Source organism: Anser brachyrhynchus, assembly GCF_964034855.1.
Source record: "Anser brachyrhynchus genome assembly, chromosome: 1".
Taxonomy (NCBI): Eukaryota; Metazoa; Chordata; class Aves; order Anseriformes; family Anatidae; genus Anser; species Anser brachyrhynchus.
This window is the reverse complement of record NC_137694.1, coordinates 47,020,306-47,041,641: the sequence shown is the minus strand read 5'-3', so window position 1 is coordinate 47,041,641 and position 21,336 is coordinate 47,020,306. Positions and strand designations below refer to the sequence as shown.

At 38.2% G+C, this 21,336-nt stretch overlaps 1 protein-coding gene across 3 annotated transcripts in view; it reads left to right on the top strand.

The window, feature by feature from the left end:
- LOC308196777 (dynein axonemal heavy chain 12-like) overlaps positions 1-21,336 on the top strand; it is a 159,567-nt gene that overhangs the window by 16,912 nt on the left and 121,319 nt on the right. The window contains exon 1 of one of the 3 annotated variants that reach the window (XR_013952393.1): positions 6-4,761. The exons of the other annotated variants lie outside the window; for them this stretch is intronic. The gene's annotated coding sequence lies outside the window, so the exon portion shown is untranslated. Of the gene's footprint in view, positions 1-5; positions 4,762-21,336 lie in introns of those variants that run through there. 3 annotated transcript variants of the gene reach the window in all.

Genomic DNA, 21,336 nt, shown 5'->3' with positions numbered 1-21,336 from the left:
TCCACACTGGTTCTGAGTTGATGAGAACAACTGCTAAATACAAATTCCTGATAAGAAGTGAATTGTCAAACTGGAGCATCTGTAATGTAGTGTGGCTACTTAAACCAGAGGAACTCTATTCATGTTCATTACATTTGTATTGTGTTTTGTTGTGCTTTGTTTTTAGGAAACATCTCATTCTGTTTATTTCTTGTGTCAGTATGGAACAGGGTCCAGCACTGATTTTAAAAATAAACTTTTTATAAATAGATAGTTTAATTTACCCTATAATATACAAACATGCCCTGTTGTAATTCAGGTACTAACAGCTAGGTTGGGGCTTAGTGTTGAATGGAGGGAGGTTTTGTGAAGTATGCATTTGGGATTCGGAATCTGAAGCTTTACAAAAGAAAAGCCTTATTTTGAACCGTGGTTCAGTATCCTGAAACTAAGTAATAGAATGCTGAGGGGAGAGTGGGGTTGGCAGGGAAGGGAGAAGGTACTGTCAACTTCTACCCATTTTTCCCAACAGATCATGTATCAAAAGTGTAATCTCTAAGAGGCACATGAACTGGTGAAATGATTCTCTGATGCTGGTTTCCTATGTTATTATGTAGAATGTTCGTAATTATCTTGCTGAGTCCTAATCCCTGACATTTGCTTTCACAAAGCATCTAGTGGAGAATGCAATACCTTAATTATATTTCTGAGAAAGAGTGGAGGGGAAAAAAAGTTGTGCTCTTCAGCACTGCATTTTAAAGAGAAGTTATTTCATTAGTTATATATATGTAAAATTTTGGGAAGCCTAAGAACACTTTATCAACTGTAATACCTGGTTGTTTTATATTACAGTGTACAAATATAGTTGAGCATATGTTAACCATAAGTTCTTTTCTAAACTTTGTGCTGCACTTGCCTACATCCTAAGCAAACTAGGCACTTGCTCCAGTCTAAATATTTCTATATCTTGATATAGAAATCTATTTCCCATCTTATCTTTTAAAGAATTTTCTGTGATAAATAAAGTCTAGTTACCACATTTTAAGTAATTTTTTTAAAATATCAATGCTTTCTCATATCATGTTTTACAATACCTTTTATGTTAAGTAAAAGAAAAACTGACAAAGTCAGTTAAATTTAAATTGCAGCTCATAAAATTCTCCTTGTGTTATATTCTTTTGTATAGAGAACTAGCCACAAACCACATGAAGTATTAAACCTGATTTTTGATTAGATGGAGAGCTCACTTTTTATAGATAATTTGCCTACAAACTGAGGCAAAAGTTTAATTGAGGTTATGTGCTGGGATACGTGATGTTTATTTCACCTCTATAACAGTTACTGAAACACTGGGCTTTTTTATATCTGGTATGAATAATCTCTTAATACAAAGCTATTTACTAAAGAATCACTAAAATGGGATCTCTAAAGGAAGATGGATACGTGGTGCTGGCATGTGGCTTTGTTCATGCAAGTATGGCTGTGGGTTAGCTGAAAGAAATCACAGCCGTGTGGTCACAAGCAACATTCTCAGGCAGAAGGTTATTATGCAGGGCAGACATGGTTTTCTTTATGCTTTCCTTCTGGGAAATCATTTCAAACTGTTAAAATATTCTATTTTACATGAGATGAGATATCAGCATTTTGCACACAATGCCTGCTTCTTAAGCAGCAGTCTGCGCTTTTTTTGTTGTTAAAAGAAAAAGGTGTTTTTTTTTTTTTTTTTTAAGCGCTAATCAGTATAAACAAATGTTGCCCTTTACAGAAATCAATTTGTACTTTATAGCAAGGTAGTTGCTATCAGTTACTTGTGGTAGACTTGACTGGAAGGGCCATCTTCCTGCCCAAAGGCAACCATCAGAGGTGCAGAAGGTCTTTTGGAAAGTATTTTTTCTCCAGTATTGTCTGAAAACCCAAAGAAAGCTGTTTTCCTCACGAACGCAGCCCGGAGATTGTTCCAGTAAAAACAGCAAAGGGTTTCTGGGGAGGAAGTCATGTGTTCACAGTAAGCGCAGATTTCTCCATCCTCCTGTGAGGTGCCCAGCTCTGTCATTATCTCACTGTGGAAAGTTTTCCTTTTCATTCTCCCACAACCTTCTGCTTTTTAATATTGTGTTGTTTTTGAACCGTGTGTGCATTTGTGTAGCTACCCAGCCAGGAGTCAATCACAACAGCGCTGGAAGATGTATGGGAGACTCCATTCAGTGTGAAATACCCCAGGAGAAAGGCCTAGCCAAAGACTGGGCAGCAGATATGACCAGCATATACTGAGCAAGGCCTAGCCAAAGACCGGCATCAGATACGACCATGCTCAGAAACTTCTCACGTGATCAACACCTGGGCTTAAGACTGCTCTTTTCACAGTGTGGTATTGGTGGCCCCTATTTTGCAGTGCTGGGTAGGGTAGAAAGGACCGGGTTGTTCTCTGCTACCCACTGGTGTTGCAGCTTTGTGGACAGCTTGTCGGCTGGCACAGCTCCTCCAGTCTTTGGGGGGTTACACCAGCCCCTAGCAGCAGAGAGCCTGCCTGGCAGATACTCCCCCAGCAATTTTTAGTTACGTTTTAAGGTTTTAGTGGCCACTGTTACTGGTTTGCTCAAAAGAGAAGGGAAATGGGTGCAGAATGCTTCAGAATTTGTAATAAAATCATATTTTATCGAAGAATAATACCATAATACCATAATACCAAGAACACCATTAATTTGTAAATATATTTTTAATTGAAAGCTTTCTTTCTTCATATTGCTGGGTACTTCTGTAAGTTGCTGAGGAAAAGGAAAAAAAAAGTACAGTTCAATAGATGTCTCTGTCCTTAAAGACTGATATTCCCCTTGACTTAAGTCAGATACTGACTGATAAAATAGCAGTAGGGTTTGTGAATGCTGAATCCTGCTTTGAAACACATCTGGTATTCTAGGGGTATTCTGCCGCACAGGGTGCATTGCCCTGTGTAACACTGATTTGCTTTCTTGCTTGTCTGCTTGTTTCTTTGCTGCACTGCAAGAATCCTGAAAGGCACTGGACACTTGGCATTTTTGTGGAAGTGTAGAAGAAAATTCTCAAACATGAAGAAAAGATTATTTTGAAACACAATAAAATGACCAATGGTGACTTTTCAAACAAATTGCAGATTTGTTAAAAATCATAAAAGATTTTTATGAAGTTGCTGATAAAATGATTATGTAATTGGTGTCGAGGCTTGTCTGAATTGATAATTTCTGCCAGGTTAAAATACTGTTTTTGACATCGTGTCACTAATTTGCACTTGTGTTAGCAGTCTGAATATTCAAAACAAAACAAAACCACAAAACTGTATTTTATTAATCAGATTTTATTGTTGTGGGGAAAGTGTAATCTTCAACCTTCACACCTTAAAATTGCCTTAAACAATTCAACCAACCCACTCAAAAGCAAGTATGCATATCCTACTGCAACCTGCTTGAAATAAAGTTAAGACTGGCTTAAACTGAAGAAGGAGAAAAGTATGTTTAAAACTGGAGTGTATACCTGGGCTGAACTTATACAATATTTAAACAGAATGCAGAATCTTTAGTTTTTCATATGACAACAAATTGTTTGCTAATAGTCAAGCACAGAATATAAATAAGGATATCTTTCTTATCTAACAGCTTCATTGATCATGTCATTGTGAATATATTCTTAAGCTCCATGTCATACAAAATAAAAATCCTTTCTGTGTAAGTAAAATCTGCTTATCAAAAAATAAGACCGCTGCAAGACTGACATGAGTATCTGCTTCCTCTTACTGCAACTAACTGGCTAGCTACGTCCTTGCTGTAACAGTTTTGTGTCGCAGACCCTAACTTCATTTTCATTCAATGCTGAAAACTGATTTCTGGTGGAAAAACACACTGCCCATGATGAAGCACTTGCGTTAAATTACACTTTTTTTTTTTTTTTAATAACTAGAATATTTGTGCAAAGATGCACAGTGTCTATTCAAACTGTTTTATTTCCTTATGAATTATGAGAATTCAGAAGGCGGCAGAGCAGGAGTTATTTACCTTACAGAGCTGGAATCCTGTTTGACTGCTGAAGTGTACTATTGCTGTGTTGCCCAACAGTAGGCTAGATCAGATTTCAAAATTAAAATCGATGCTTCTAAATTTACATAGGATTTCTTCCCATGTACATGAAATTCAGAAACACTTTTCGTAACAAAACCAGAACAATGTACTGATGGTCTTACGTATTTTTTGCCTTCCCTTCCCCTCCTTCTCCAGAGCAAAAGGAGACCTTACTAAAAAGTAAAGCACTAGTAAATAAAGAGTTAAAATGAAGGCAGGCTCACTGGTTTGTTGAGATCTGTCAGAGTCTGAGTGGCTGGCTACATATCTGTCTGAGGAACAATAGCTACCTGTATTCTGCACAGGCTGCTGGGCAGGCACTAGCAATCAGGAGACGGTCTGCCTCTGCTAGAGGCTTGCTAGTGGGAATCCCTACTGACAGCCCTGCTTCGCTCTGGGGAGGGGGGGGGGGGAACAAAACCTTGTCTGCTCTGCTGATGAGGGACAGAGCTTTGATCATTTTCATCCAGCCTTGGCTTGGCCTGAGGTTTAGGTTCCCAGTCCCGAAGTCAGTGGGCTCTCTCCTCGCACACGCACGCACACACTCGCACACACCCCTTTGCCGGCAGATTCGTGTCACAGCTGTAACTGAGGCACAGAGCAATAAACATAGCAGAACCAATCTCCATGGTGGCAAGAGGGGGCACTGGAGGTGACAACAATGGCGAAGGATCTTTCTGCTGACAAGTTTTAGGTAAGAGAGACTATTTATACCCGCAGCCAAGTATTTTATAGCCTTCTAAATAAGTTAGAAATTGTTAGCTTTCAAACGTGTCTTGTTATAGAAATATTTCTGTTTACTGTGGTATCCAGGCTGTTACTAGCTTTTAAAACTGTGGTTGCAGTGCTTTGTGTTACGAGACTGTTTGCAGAAAGCAGGCAGGGCTTTTGCATAGAAGCGGTGGCTACTATAGTTACGTTCTTAAAAATATAACATTTCTAACATTTGCATTTTTAAAATTAACTGTGAAGCTGCATTTTGACTGAGTTAAAATTATGCTTAGCAATAATGCATATCCATCCACAGTAAAATGCTGTGTAGCTGATAGTACACATGCAATATTAAAACAGTGCTCCCTCAACCCTAATTTGTAATTATTTTTACACCCATAACTGCACTGGGGTCAGAGAGTTTTAAAAATTAATGAGGTTCCCTGCTGAGTTCAAATAGTATGATCTACATGAGTTGTTGCTGCAGTGGACTGAAATTATTTCTGCATATTTTTATTGTAGGTTTAGAATTCTTATTTTAATGTATTGCTTCTGAATGCTTTCCTTTAAGTGTTTATGCAACCTGCAATAAGAGGGGAATGGTGATCCAGCTTTAGTAATGATAAATTTTGTGCAGGGGAAAACAGGGCATACAGTGACAATACAATGCAAACATTTGCAATATGTTTTTTGATCTTATGTCAAACCCGTGTTAGATTCCTGCAGCTGTGATCAGCTTTTACCTATTTACAAGTAACTACCGCTCTAGGGAGAGGAAGAACAATAATACCTGCTGCTTTGTCTGAGAAGGACATAGTGGATTACCTATGTGTTTGCCATGTCCAAACGTTTTGTTGAAGTACTTCAAAATATATATAAAAGTGAACAGCAATAGTGTGAAAAGAGGCAGTCAAAACGAAATAATGTACCATGCCTTTTCCTGGAAACGCTAGACAGATAGTATCATCGGCGCTCCTGGAAAGTAGAATTTGCTGAATATCCTCAAATGGAAGGACTGAAAGGAAAGGGGGAGGGAGCTGTTTACTATGTGATTTCCATATTGAAATAATGACAAAGTTTCATCCTGCAAGATTTAAAGCATTGTTTATGTTTATTATAATCTACATTGCATTATGTTTAAAAGGGAAGCATTTTAAAGCTGAATATACTGTAATCAGCACTAAAGCTGCCTTGCACTCAGTCTTCCATTTGTAAGACCCACTCTGAGCTTCCTGTGATATATTGTTATGTAAATACGGTGCAGCAAGGGAAAGCAGCACTATGGAGATTCAATTTACTTTGAAAGTTGTTCATTATGGAAGGGATGAATGTTATTTATTTGATGTGAATCAAAGGCTAGAAATGACTTTTTCACTGTGAAGTCTATTGTGGTGGGTGCAGCGTGATCTAATCTTTTTAATTTTGGCTTTCACACCAGTGGAGATGAAAAGAGATCTGAGCTCATTTATTGGTTGCTAAGTCTTACTGGAGGCCTAAGTACCATTCTTGGTTGCTATGGCCAATCTGACCTCAATCTATGCAGTTTTAGGGACTTAAGCAATCCCTTTTTTATTTAGGAGCATGTACCTTGATTTATGTCCAAAATTGTGCCTGAATGTCTTTGTCTACAAGTGATAAATGGCGGTGTACAATTCATCAGTTCTTACAAGTAAACACTGCTGTCCCACTAAAAATATGTTTTGTTCTGAGTTAATGGTATGGAACAAGCCAGTCTCCACAAACAGCTATCTTTTATTGTAGAGAGCCTCTGAAACTTGGAGCAAAGTGAAGGAAATTGGCATTCATCTTCTCTTCCATTAGCATTTCATTTGTGCTCTCTGGTGATGAGACTGGGTGTCAATTGACAATGAAAGGCCAGCGTTCTGTTTCCCCGCTTGAATATATAATTGATCAATTAGGAATTTATTTATTCTGTACAGATATTAAAAAGTCAGGAATACGATTTCTCATGCTGTTTGTCTGCTGCTTCGTTATTACTAACTGTATTTGCAGTCAAATAAACTGTGGCTTGGCTGTAGGAAATTCCCAGTGTCTTAGACAAGTTCCTTGTATTCAAGTAGTATCAGATATGTGCTACTTGTGTGGTTCTTAATGGCACTTAGTCTTTCACATACATTAGAATTTCTTTCTGTATGAGCTGTTCTAACAGGTCATTAAGAATGTAGAGTGCTTTTTTGATACTCTGAGCAGTAATAATTTTGTTGCATCAAAATTTCTCATAACCATTCAGGGTGTACATACACCAAACAGTTGTGATATGAATGCCCAGTAACAGAAGCAAAATCTTTTTTAGGTGGAGTATTAATAAATAAATAAGGTTACATTAAGCTGTATGTTAATATGGCTTCTACTAAATTGGCTATCACTATTCTGTAGAGGGGAAAGTCATATCAATTGTTTATCGTAGTACTTGACAGTGTTATATAAATGTATTGCCTTGAAAAAAGAAAAGTGAGTAAAAAAAGAAAAAAAAAACTCTCTTTGCTCCTTAAACATGTAAAGAATAGCTTGCTGTAATATACTGTTAAGTACAGCTAAGCAGATGTGAAGCAAAAATAATTCAATTGTGTTCACATTTAGACTAGTGTAGTTGAAGTAAAAGTAGTATTTCTGAAACCTAATTTTTTCATAGCTTATTTTCAATAATAGCTAGAGTGAGTCTTAGGATTTTAATTGAGCCCACTGTGCCAATTCTTAGTCTTCCTGAGGTGATTTTGAAAATTTGAATCTACAGTGGTGACAGATTTATCTGTAGATAATAATTGCTACCAGAATAAATTCTCCAAGAAATTGAATTTGCAAATGGAATTTGGGACTACCGAGATGCCTTTCAGTTTTAGATTGATAACTGAGTTTGCAGAGGTATTTCCTTGGTGTATGTTCACAATAGTGCTGTTGCTTCAGGTCCTCAAGGAGTAGCAGTTATTAGTAGCTATTACTAAAAAGGTTTTAGGATACAGGTGACAAAACTAACCTGGATGTTCCTCTTGAAGACGTTCTTTAGAATTGTCTGATGTTCATATACTGATTGTTTTGTATAATAAAAAACTGCTAAACCAGTACTTCTCACTTTAAAGTAGATGTTACCAGACAAAAAGACCTAAAGACTACTGGATGTTTTTTAAAAGGTTTTTGAAATAGAAATGTCTTAGAAAAACACTTAAAAATACTGATCTGGCATTACTTATTTTGTCCATGACAGTACTTCAATGCGCAGTACTTGTTTTTTCAAAGTATAAAACAAAGTTAATTCTTTGATCTTATGAAAATTTTTAATTTGATAGCACAATGGTTAAAGAAGTTGTGCTGAATGATGTATATCTTTTGTCTTTTTCACACCTATATTTAAGTTAACTGGTTTCAGCATACACAAGCAGAAATTGCTTTTGGAATAAGGGATTATACGATCAGGACACAGTCTATGTCCTTGTTTTTCTTACATTTTGGTTGTCTAAATACAAGTATAATAACTGAAATAGTTGCTTCAGAGCTCCAAAATTTAACTTAAGAAAAGGAGAATACAGAAATTATATCTTCTTATTTCAGTCACACATAATAAACAGTGTTGATTAGCCAGCAAAAATATCACCACCACATCACTGGAGTACAAAAATGAGAGAGAAACTCATCACTGCATTTTTTGGGATGTCCTTCAGATTATGAAACAAGTTTCCTTTACTGGTATTACAATTTAATTTTTTGTAGCAGACTTTCCATTTATGAAACATTATGTAAGAAAGATGCATCAAATTGCGCATTGTTACAGGAAAGTGGAAACAGTTTTAGGCTTCTTCTACTCAGTTATCCCCTCCTAATAAAGTTAATCATTATTCTTTCTTGTCAACAGCTACCTTATCAGCTATCATATAGTCCAGCTTTTGAAATAAAGGTATAACATTGGAGAAACTTGTATTTTTGCCTTTAAAATGCATGATTTTGCATGTAATTTTGCAGATAACATGTAGATAGTATGGATATATTCAGTATGGCCTCCTTTAACAATATTAAGTAATATTTCTTATATTTTGGAAGAACAGAATACAAAAGAATAAATCATAATATAACCATAAATTGATGCATACTCATAAATTGTATTTTTGTTGTTGTTGTTTTTCTCTCCTTGATGTTTTTCATGAGATATATGCATGTTTCTGGAGTAAAAAACCTTGACATGTAACACCAGTACCCCCGTTTGAATTTTGGATGAAGCCAAAACTGTGTATGAATTAATTTCTTGAAGAAGATATATAGTTTTTAATAATTTTTGTTTGTTTTTACACCACAGGTGGTTACAGTAGATCATATGTAGCTCAAACAGTGCAGAGGATTTATAAACTAAGGATTTTTTTTTTTTTTCCCACCTTTGAATTTTCTGGCAGCTTTGGCACAGAGTGTGCATTGAGAAACCAACTGAGTGAGCTCCCAGGTGAGGTCTGGTTTACCCAGCCTGCTGTTGCCCCTGGCCACAAGTGGCCAGGGAGACATCAGTGACTCATGGGGAGCAAGTCCTTTGCTCCTATTTTCTTTTCCTGGGACAACTGAGTCACCCACCTGCATAGGCTGGGGACAGTACTCTCTCCCTAGCGAAGACCCTATATTTGTCTTTATCACTGTCACTGTTTTGGTCAGATATGAATTTGCTTTTACATAACTGGTACAAGGCTAATAATTTTTTCTTAATTTCCTGATGGGATTTTCCATACCTCAGTGTCTGACTGTCCACTGGTGTTCATGTCCTTGTCTCTCTTGAGACGTCGCATTGACTAAAGTCTCATGGAAGCTGGAAACATGGTCTGGGTGACTTTCGTGTTTTTTATTTCACCTGCAGAAGAGGGCTTTTAAGTTGGATGCTGAATGGCAAAAGCTCGAATCTTTTTAACATCTGATAGTTCTTGGCCCTGGTATCATCAGCATGCCATCCCTCCTCCCCACTGGACATCTTTCCTGTCTTTGATTTTGTCTGTATATCACTTCACAGGCAGAAGATGCCTGAGAACAGAGTCATTTGGATGAAATAATCCATTACTCAGTAACAGCCTTCCTTTACACTTAATAAGATACCCCCCCCCCCCCCCAAAAAAAAAAATAGTTTGTAACTAAACCCATTATCATAAGATCTGTTTCTGAATTCGTGATCAGCCTTAATTTTGGTACCTCTCCTGTTTGTTAGTTAACTTTGCACCCTCATAATCTTCAAGATTAGTATCTGTATATGTATATATATGTGTAAAGTGTGTGGTCAGTGTACATTTTGTGAGAATTACAGCTTTGTATAACATCCATTTTGTTGAATTAATGTGGCAATCAGAATAAACTCTCAAGGTTGTCTTGAATATTGTTACCCGTATTGTTTTGTTTGCATTAAATCAATAGATTCTGCCAGAACCCGGCTGAGTGAGAGCAGCGTTCTTTGTCTCTGTGCATCAATTTCATCATCTTCAATCATCCTGATGATGCTATTGACCAACAATGTCAAATGTTTGCAAGCCCCAAACACTGAGTGACGTGTAGGTCTCTCTGCAATACCCAAGGACGAAGCTGTCGCGATCTTTTCTGCTGGAGACCTCTTGGGGCGGCTGCTGGATAATTTGACTCCACTTGAATTGCAGGCTGAGCCGCCCTCCGCTAAGCCCAGTGCCTTTCCGAAGGGTGTGCACGCAGGTGGCTCCTGGGATCACCTGGCGCTGGGCTGCTTGCTTGGCTGCCTGGTGGCTGCGTGCCTGGAGGAGTTTTTGAAGCAGCTCAGCTGACCTGGGCCAGCAGTACCACTAAAAGTGCCGGTCCTCCCTCCTCTTTGTTGCAGAAATGACTTCTGAAGCTCTCTGACCAACTGAAAACTAATCTGTCTTTTCTTTCCCTGTTAGGGTTAGCTTTCAGGCAGATCAGTCGCCTGATCCAGCTGGCTGCATGACTGCTCAAGCCCCGGTGTCAGTGCGAGAAAGGCAGCTGTGTCAAAGCACAAATTTGGGGAGGGCCGGTCGGCCCCTTCAGCAGGTGCAGGCACAAGGCATCAGCATGAGCTGGGCTGGTGTTGGTGGAAATGTGGGTCTGGCTCGCCGCGCCACCCGCCTCGCTTCTGTGCCTCCTGGGGGAAAAGCTGCCTGCCTCAGTGGTTTCCAGTGTCAAGTACTCGTGTGATTAGGGTGCTTTTTCTTTTATTTTTTCTTTCCTTTCCCCCTGCCCCCTCCCCCCCTCCCCGCCCCCCATGCTTGCATCTTGAAAGGGATTGGATACAGTCTTTCTTGCTTGAGTCTGGTAATGTGATTTCTTGCTGAAACACTTAGATTAGTCCCTAGATCTGTCTCCTAGATGAAGGTGTTATACCCCTTGAATCTGAATGAGCACTAAGACCCCTTGATTCCAGATTCAGTTCTTGATGCTCTCTGTGCTGGTCTGTGAGTAAATTACAAGCACACTACTAAAATAGGTAGGTTATGTCTTCCAGAGGTGTCTCTTACCTCTGTGGGCTTTTCGCTAGATCATTAAGGTATTTCCTTTAGCTCCTTTTGCTTTTATTCAGTCTGCTGTTATTGATTACATGGGTGCCAGCCCTCTCCTTTAGAGAGGCAAGAGAAGTTTGCACTTTCATGTCTAGCTGGTAATTCCTCGAGCACTTCCACAAAATCATCTTTATCTTCAATAGCAGCTGTCATCTTCCTCTGGGCCTGCGGCATGAGAAAATGGTGGCAGTGTATTCATTGCTGATGGCATGGACTTGATTCATTTTTGCAGTGTTATTCTCAGGTTCTGACATTACATTTTTAAATTTTGCTGCATAAACCATGCTATCTAAGCAGCAATGTGATCTGTACCAATAACTTGTATAGCAATCTTATTTTCGTTACTGCTTAATTTGATCATCTTAAAATCTAAATTCCTGTTATTCTGCCAGGGCCCTTGCATCTGAGAGCAGAGAGCTGAGGCCCCCAAGGCCTTGACTTGGCCATCAACTGGAAGGTGTTGATTTGGAAACTGAACTCCTTGTTGGAAACTGAACTAGCCTTCAGTTTGCATTTTAACTACTGCACTAACCTGTCTTTCCATAACTGAGGAAATATGGCAGATTGACACAGGGTGAGTATGGTTGGGGCGCTGAAAGTTTCTCCATTGAAGAAACCAATTCTTAGCTCAGCATATCTTAGTAGGGTTGTTGCATTGTCACAGACAGTAGCTGCACTATCCTATACCAGGAATACTGATACAAATGGAATTTGTTTTTCTATGATGAGAACCCAAATTTACACTTACCATTCAGAGAGATAGTAATATACATTAAAAAATAAAAATCCATGATACAGGGTATTATTGCACCATAAATTATACCTTTGAAATGTTTTATTGGAAAATAACTTATTTACTGCTAGGCTGAAAAACATGGTTTTAGAAAATTGCTCTCTGGAAGAAGGAACTGTTAAGTGATTTGGACACAAACTTTTGCCCACATAAATATGTGTATACTGATATTGTTGAAAATAACAGTCTTCCTGAGAAGTAACTTGAGATCACTGCTATCTGCACTCAGCCTATTGATTCAAAACTGTTACTAAACAAAAATGATGTTTTTTCTTTCAGTTCATCACCTTCCATATCCATGAAATTCACTTAGATATTTTTTTACATGTTTTTTTATATCTATAAAACCTTTACAGAATCACAGAATGGCTGAGGTTGGAAGGGACCTCTGGAGGTTGTCTTGTCCAATGCCCCCTGCTCAAGCAGGGCCATCCAGAACAGGTTGCTCAGGACCATGGTGGCTTTTGAGTATCTCCAAGAAACATGCCTCCACAACCTCTCTGGGAAAACTAATCCAGTGCGTGGGGCACCCTAACTGTATTTAAAACAAAAGCAAAAACCTCCTGTGTTTCAGTTTATGCCCATTGCCTCTTGTCCTGCCACTGGACACCACAAAGAGCCTAGATCCCTCTTCTTTATACCCTTCCTTCAGGTACTTATATGCGTTGATATTGATGAGATATTCTGAGCTTTCTCTTCTCCAGGACAAACTGTTATATCCTTTCCTCATACGAGAAGTGCTTCAGTCCCTTAATCATCTTCATGGCCCTTTTGCTGAGGACCCTCCACTAGCTCCATCTGTCTTGTACTGGATATAATTAAGAGCATGCCAGTTGTTTCAGCCAAAATGAGCCTTACTCTGAGGTCAGGGTAGTGGTAGGAAACCTGAACTGGGGAATCTAAGGAAAAGTTGGATTAAAATTTACAAAACTACACAAGGGCCAGATTCTTCAAGTTCTTCACAACTCTAGATATAACAAAAGCCTGTTATGCATAATTCATTCTTGCAGCATGGTACACATTTTGATTGTCAGTTTGTTCTAGCATTCCATTAAAAACTATAGATATGGAGCATCTACAGCTTATGTATTGTGGGTGTACATTTGTATCCACTTACAAGTTAATCATGTTTATTATGCAATGCCTAGACCTACTCACACTCACCAAGCTCACAAACTGTTCTGGAATGTATGGTTTGATATTTTATACGTACAAGTTTCATATAGAGCTTGAAGCGTTCATACATTGGAAAAATAAAAAAATATATCAATTCTATTTCTTCTAGATTGTCAGGTGATCTGGCATACTTTGGAAACATCTCTTGAACAGAAACTGTCTGCAGGGCCTAGTAAGTACAAAGAGGAGGAATCATGTTCAGGTATTATTGCAGTAGTTCCCAGACATGTAAGGATAGTTCCTCTTTTCTTTGGATTTCCACAGGTTAGATTTTGCTGCTACTTATTCAGTATTGAGTGAGTGTTTCTGTGGGCTTCCTTGTTGTTAGCAAGTTGGTAGCAGCCTTTATTGTGTTTTTGTATCCATAACCAACTTCTCCCTATCAGGGTGTGCCTGAGAGAAGATGAGATTTATTTTAAGAACAATTTGCTCGAACTGAAATGAAATTAACTGTGGTTGACAGGGGAAGCCATACTGAGTGACTGTCTCACTGAACATCTCTGCTCCTTTTGTTAAGAGGAATTCACCATCCTGGGGTTTTTAGTAATCCCCTTGGGCAGTCTGTAGTGAGTAATACTTTCTCTTGCATTTGACTAGTCAGTTTTGGTCACCTGGTGACTCAAACTGTCATCTCAAAATGTCACTTTTTGGGTATATTCTGATAGGGATAAAGGTGGTGCAGAAGGTAAAAAAAAAAAATGCAGCTGATTATTCATTTGCAGACTATTTAAGTAAAAATAATGAATAGTAAGTGCCTTCTCTTTAGAAAATGAGTGAATGGCACTGGAAGGAGCTTTCTTCTTCCTAGATGAACTCATTGAAGTAGACAAATACGATGGACGAAAGGCTTTTGAAGTGTATCTTTCCATGGTACCTGTGTACCTTTGAATATTCAGATTTTTTTTTCTTACCACCTCCCCCCGTCCCCAAATTTATTGCCTGAGACTATCCACCATACTTTTCTAGAAGCAGGGAAAACAGGCCGAATGGAGAAATCTGCTACTTAGTACCAACTGCCTTTTTGCTGTGCAGATTATGTACATCGATGTCCCCCCATTTAACTGATTTTCCAACTTTTGTGGGTTTCAATTTGAGGACTGAGGCATGTCCTTCATCCCACTCCACCTATGCATTCATGTGGGAGTGATGGAGAAAAGGGGAAGAGCTTCTGCAGAACCAACTGGGATTTGGACCAGCCTTCTGCCCCAGTCCATACAATATGGTAGAGGTGACTTTTTTATATATATGGTCTCCATATGGTGGGAGGTCACCCACGCAGACCTTAGCACTTAAGCTCTGCTGCCATTATCTTCCACCTGTGTGCCCAGCCAGGTTTGGAATCGACTGAATTTGAAGACTTTGGAATAGTGAAGCAGGCAATGATGCTGTGATGGTTTCTATGGAAACAGAAGTGGGAGATGAGAGGCAACTAATAAGAGCTCAACTCAGCCAGCTCCTGGATGGTGATTTAAAAATACGGACTTTTAAAAATAACCCTTTACCTTATTTCCCCCCACCTAATCTTTGTTTCTGAAGAAAGGGATCAGAAAGGCAGTGGGTTGCTAGCAGCAATGAATGAGAGCTCTCACTCATCGCTTTCATCTGTTGGCTGTCATGCAAGAGCTGTAAGTAGCAGTTTACTAAAGCTGGCTGCAGGCTTATAAAGCGTGTGGTAATTGTAATTTTGGACTGGAAGAAAACATGAAAGGCATTTGAAAGGTGTTCTTCCACTCCTGTTTTCATCCTTTTGAATGCAATGACTTCGAGGATAGCACAAAGGCACTTCCTAAAGTTACTCTAGATGCCTACTCTGTCAGAATGTGTGTGTATCTTACTGCATGCAAAATACTGTTTTGTATATTTTACCCATATTGCAAACAGGATCTAGGTCTGTTATTGCTTTTAATCTGTCTTACCCCTCTTCATTCTTCCCAGCGTTGTCCCTACCCAGGGAAGTTCTGATTTGTTGACACACAACGCTTTAAGAAATATTTTGTGAAGGTTTTTACCAAGAAGGATCTTAGAAGTGGATTATTATGTATTGGTGAAAAGAGGAATTATTTATTAGTCCCATGCTCTATTTAAATTTCTTAGATTTATTTTTTTTCCTCAAATGATTTAGGAAGTGGGAATTTCTTAGATAAAATTGAAGACTGATACAACAGGTCATAGTTGGGGTTAAGGCTGAATTTAGTGCATTCAATCTCATGCTGGATTGATTTTGCTGTTGTTATGTTAATGTGACTTGGCTGCTTGTGTTAACCTTTTTAATACAGGAACTAGATCAGATTGTGACTCACCTTCTTAATCAATTTTTTAAAACCTGAGAATTTTAAACAAAAGAAATAGCAATGCCCAAGAGAGACGGGAGCTCCACAGTTCAGTGTTACATGGCAGTTCCCATCTCTGCAGATGGTGAGCCAGAATGAGGAAATCAGCTAGATGATCTGCTTGTGCATCTGTGTAACTCTCCTGAGGCTCAGCAATACTGTCCTGTCCCGTCCTGTCCTGTCCCTGTGGCTAATGCCTTGGGGATCCTGGGAATTCTTGAATGGAGGTAGTGGGATGCTGCTTTCTCTGTCCTGTCGCATGTGCACAGGATTTGCTCCCCAGGGAGTCCGATTTATTCCCCAGGGCCAGTCTTCCTTCCAAAAGGCATGGCTGCAACTGCATGGCTGTGTGATATGGATATTGGTGCTGAGAATGCACTCAAGAAAGGAAACAGTGGGAAAGATCAGAAATCAGCAATTTGGGGAAACTGGGAGGTCTGTCAAGGGATGTAGATAAAATTCAGTTGTGGAAAGGAAAAACACTCCTGCACTTTATGCCACAGATAAGCACTTTCAAAAATAAATAAATAAATAACAACTGGTTCTATGCATAAGTGGGGGCAGAGGACAAAGTGGCCACTTAAGTAGAGAAAAAAGAGTTAGTTTGCTGGAAAAAGCCATGTTTAAAAGGACAGCATTTAAACTATTTTCTCTGTCCATTTAGTAAACATTTTTTCTAAACTTTCATACGGAAAATTCAATTACCTTTAGAAAAAAGTTACCAAAACTGAAGCTCCAATTTATTCACTGTAATGTTAACCAAAGGAACTTTAATTTACCTCTAAATGCAAAACTCAGTGAATTTTAAATTTCCATTATACAAGTATTTTCTGATTCTCTGTGGAGTGCAGGGGGAGGAGGATAAAATGGGACTAGGGAGGAGAGAAAGTAGCTATGGCTTATTTTAATTAATAGCAATTTAAGTATGAGCAATTTTCAGCATCTTAGTATTTTTTCCAGAAAATAAGAAAGTGGTTACTATCTACTATGACTTTTATTTTTCCCTTTGAGGTACTCTGCATTCCTCCTGTTGATTATAATACACTTAACAGTTGTGCTTGCAGACTTACAGATGTAACACATGCTGATTTGTCCTCCCAGAGGCACGGTAGACTTGACATGCAATTTTTGAAATACTGTGTTTGTCGCTGTTGAAAAGCTCCTAAGACTATAAACATCATTAGTTCATAAAAAAAAAAACAAAACAACAACAACAAAAAAAACATTGATTTCTATAGCTTGCTGTGTTTGTACATATATGCAGGTATGAGTTCAGAATATTCATAAAAATATTGAGTGCTGTGATGGTGTAGATACCATAATATGAAAAAGCACTTTTCAGTATGTTTTGATGTTGTAAAATAATCACTATATTCATAGTAACTGCCTTTCTTAGCGCTGTGCTCCCAGTGATTTGTTTCAAGTATCTTCTAGAGATGCCAGGATAAAAGTATGGTTATCCTGCTGGCAGTTCAGAAAGTAGGTCTCTTTCCGGGCACACTCAAGATCTAGTCTTGTAAGTGTGACAGATCTTCCTCAAATGTGATCAAGACACTTAAGCACTTCTTAATTTTTATAGCAAATTGTAGTCTCTCCTGGATTGTCTTTTAAATCTTCTATCAAGTGACAGCAGTGGAAATACTTCCAGAAGGATTGGTAAACATACCAACTGAAAAAACCATTTATTACATTTATTATACCATTATTGAAAAAAACTTAGAATTTCTTGAAGTCTTGGTTTTTTTACTGTAACACTAGTCACCGCAGCATCTGAGCAGGATTTATTGGAGTATTATTTTTTTCTTCTTAACTAGCCTTGCTGGCACAAGTTAAGGTTGACTATAATATATTTAATGATGTTTAATAATATTTAGACTAGTCCAGCTGGCATGAGTCACACTAAGAAAAAAAATTTAACAGTTTTGATATAATTTGCTTAAATAGTAGTGAGATAGGTCCTAACACATGTCTGTAGAAATGGAACAGTGCTAACTTATGATAGTGCTATTTCAGGGCGCTTTCAGGGTGGGCGGAGCAAATATTAGCATTTTCTCTGAATGCTTCTTTTGGAAGGAAGAGTTAGGAAATGATTCTACAGCCTTGGTTCTGTTTCCATGCACGTTTTTTTTATTTTTTTTTTTTGAAGTCTAAGCTTATGAGGTTCCTTCTGTTGCTTCACCAATTTCATTGTTCTTCTGGAATGTTGCTGTCATGTGAGATAGTGCCCATGGAGAGGGAGAGAAGGGGGGGGGGCTTTAAGTACCTTGAGCTAATCCCATTCAGCCCTCAAATTATCCCTGTTCTGCTGGGGTCTTCTACCTGTGAGTATATGATATCCATCCATCAGCATTTGCAGCTCTGTAGAGCTTGTTTCAGGCTGAGGTCAGGTTTACACAGCTTTTATTAAAGAATCACTGATGCTGGAGGTGGAGAACAACCTGACAGAAGGTCTGTTTTATTTTGTTTGTTTTCTTCCCTGTGTGAAATTATTTCTTTATTTTTTTTTTTAGTGTTAAATGTTCTCAGAAGCTGAACTTGTTGCCATGATGAAGAGGACTGTTTCTTAATTTAACAAATCTTGCTGATGGTGTTTTCCAATGTTCAATCTTATTTTCTCCCTTCTTAATGTCATCTTATTAAAACCATCATATCTTCCTGCATCACACTAAGTGGTTTACTGAGTCTGATGACAGACAATTGTGTTCCCTTGGTCATTGGTTCAGGCAACGAATGCTTGGTTAGGATCATCTCTCTTTGATTTAAAGAAGTTGTTTCTTATTTTGAAACTTTATCCTCCCTCAACAGTTTCAGTTTCTTTTTTATTTTATTCATTTTGGTAGGGCTTAGAGTAAATGTACTTCATGTCTGAGGAGGTTTTTGGTTTGTTCGTGTGTATGTGTGTGTGTTTTTTTTTTTTTTTAAAACTTCTGACTAAGACCCTGAGCCTCCAGCTTTCTTGGAACTACATGGAAGTTTTTGGCAGGTTACACTTACATTAAAATAAGAATCAGTTAGAAGGTCAGAAAGCTTTCCCAAATGGTTGTTTTAATGAGCACAAATATTAAGGCTAATTTAGATACAGCCATAACTATATATAACTGTCAGCTCAGGAAGAGGGGCACTGAAAGCCTTGTGGACTAAAATGATACATCAGAGTTGAGTGCTGGAGCAGTCGTGAATCTCCTGGGAGGAGTGCTTTGGGAGAGGAGAGGGAGTTTCTCTTTACGGGAAATTACTGTTGTGTGCACAGCAGTAGAAGTGGGGAAAACATTTAAATAAGAATTTAGAGAGAGAGGAGAGAGAGAGAGAGAGAGTGAGGTGTGTCTCATGGCACAATTAGTTCAGAGTTGGCTCTCCTTCCATCAGGACATGTGAGGAGAAGGCGACCAGAGAATAGCTAGTTAATGTTTCTTCTGGCTGCCCAATAAAAGCAGGTTTTGAAACCCTTCCTGGCAGCATGAGCCTGAGTTGCAGAACTCAGTGCCAGAGGACGTTAAGGAGGATGAAGGTTTAAATGAGTTAAAAATGGAATTAGGGGGGTTCGTGGAACTATAAAATGCAACTGTCCAGGTGTTGTCTGCCTATTCATTTCTCTTTAAATCATCAATTCAACAGAAAGTAGGAAGAATACGTCCTGTTTCTATATTCTTCCCAAACTGCTTGCTCTATGCCATGGTCAAGGACAACATTCAGGGTACTACTGTTGCATGTTAGGGGCCTTGGATTTCTTTCTGCAGATATACGAGATACTCACTTCAGTGGATATTTCTGCTTTTTTTTTTTTTTTTTTTAAGGATGCCCCGAAAATAGATTTTCAAGTGGTTTTCACTCTGCTCTGGCTTGTGTAAGGAGGTAATGCAGAAATGTTCAGTAAGACTCTGTAGTGATCAGGGAGGTCAGGTCTTATAGAGTCTTCTACTCTTTGACAAGCTTTGCAGGTCTCGGATAGAAATTGAATCATGTATATATCATTACATACCTTCCAGAAGAGATCCAACTTCCACTTCATATGTTTAGAAACAATATGCTGCAGTGTTCCGTACTACTGTAGTGAAGGTTTGTGTCCTTTAAAATTATATTCTAACCAGCTTCAACATGGAATTTTTTATGCAATATTTTGTCAAGAAAAATAGATTTAATAGACTCTGACTCTCTTTCTGTCCTTGATAAGGATGACAGTTGTTTCCATATCGGTATAGATACTTTGGTTGAATTGTCTGTGTAGATTTTGATTTCAGAAAATTAGAGAAGAAACAAATACCAGAATTCATTACTTCTTACACAGATTCTTTTTCTTCAGCTTCTTGATAGGTGACAATCTCAGACACTTTTAGGAATCAGTTCATAATAGCACATTTGAGGCTTACATTTCAGACTTATGGTAGCATACTGACTATTTCTGAAAAAAATGTGGCCTGCAGTTAGTGAATTTTACCATTAAGGTCTTCAGGATTGAAATGAATATTTGCAAGTGCACCTTAGTCCATTCTCCACTGTTTTCAGATTCTTCTATTCTCCTTTCCTGGAAGAAGAAGTAAGATAAGACTGAGGAGATAGGGGTGGGGAGGTGTGTGGGAGAGAGATTAACAGTGCTGAAGACAAATAGCTATTTGGCTTTTCTTTAGAGGTTTGAAATTCCTAAAATATTTGGGTTTTGAGATCTAATGTATTTAGTAAAGAGAAAAAAATGCTAATGTCATTAGCATTTTCATTTATGGATAATTCTCTTTTAAGTTGTCCTTTCCCAAGAGTAGTTTTAAAATTGGTGCTAGTTATTCCAGGAGAAGAGAAAGCAAAGATTGCTTTTAGACTGGGGGTTGGGACTTTACTTACACATGAATCCCTGAAGAGCAGAACCACTTGTTCTGTTTAGCTCTACCTTAATTGTATTGAAATGTTTCAGCAGATAGTTATTATTTGAAATATCATCTGTCACTTAAAAAGGTATGTGAAATTATCTTAGAGTATCAGTCATAAGAGTTCCTTAAATTACTGGTTCACAATTTAGATTCGTGCAAAAAATTTTTCATAAATTGTTGGATGAGCATTAGTTCTCTAGTGAACTAGCTGAATTATGCTGAAATACATATATCATTGAAGTTATATCTATACAAAATAATATATTTTTTGTGGAATTACTATGGCTGTATCCTGCTTTAGCAGGATATATGACGATCGGAAAGTACTGGAAAGTATTTTCTGCTTATATTAAAAAGCCTAGGAAACCTGCATTTTCTTTTTTCTTTTTTTTTTCCAAATCTTCTTGGCACACGAGTGCACATGATGTGTATCCTTTGTCTTCTAAAATTCCAGCAGCCAATGAACACAGTTACGAAATTTTGCTATCAAAATCAGCATTTTATACCTGTATGGCAAAATTCAAGTGACTGAAGCCTACAGATTCATAAGGTGTAGACTTATATGATTGGTCAGATTACAGATTTGGTTCCTGAAAATATGTCCTCTCCCTGGAAGGAGATCTGAAAGGATGTGCATTGGTCAGAAACAGGCAGTAGTTCCCAAGCACCAAAGATCTTAGTATTTCACAGCTCTTCCCAGCTGGGTTTCAACCTAATTTGGCACACATATCGTAGTTGACCTCAGACAGAATAATTCAGATGTTTGAACCTCTTAGATGTGTAGCCAAAAGCGAGCTGTCTTGTTGCATGTATTTTTAAACATCTGCAAGCTGAGCTGGGAAGCAGAATGCAAATTCTAGGGCTCGAAGATACCTGTGA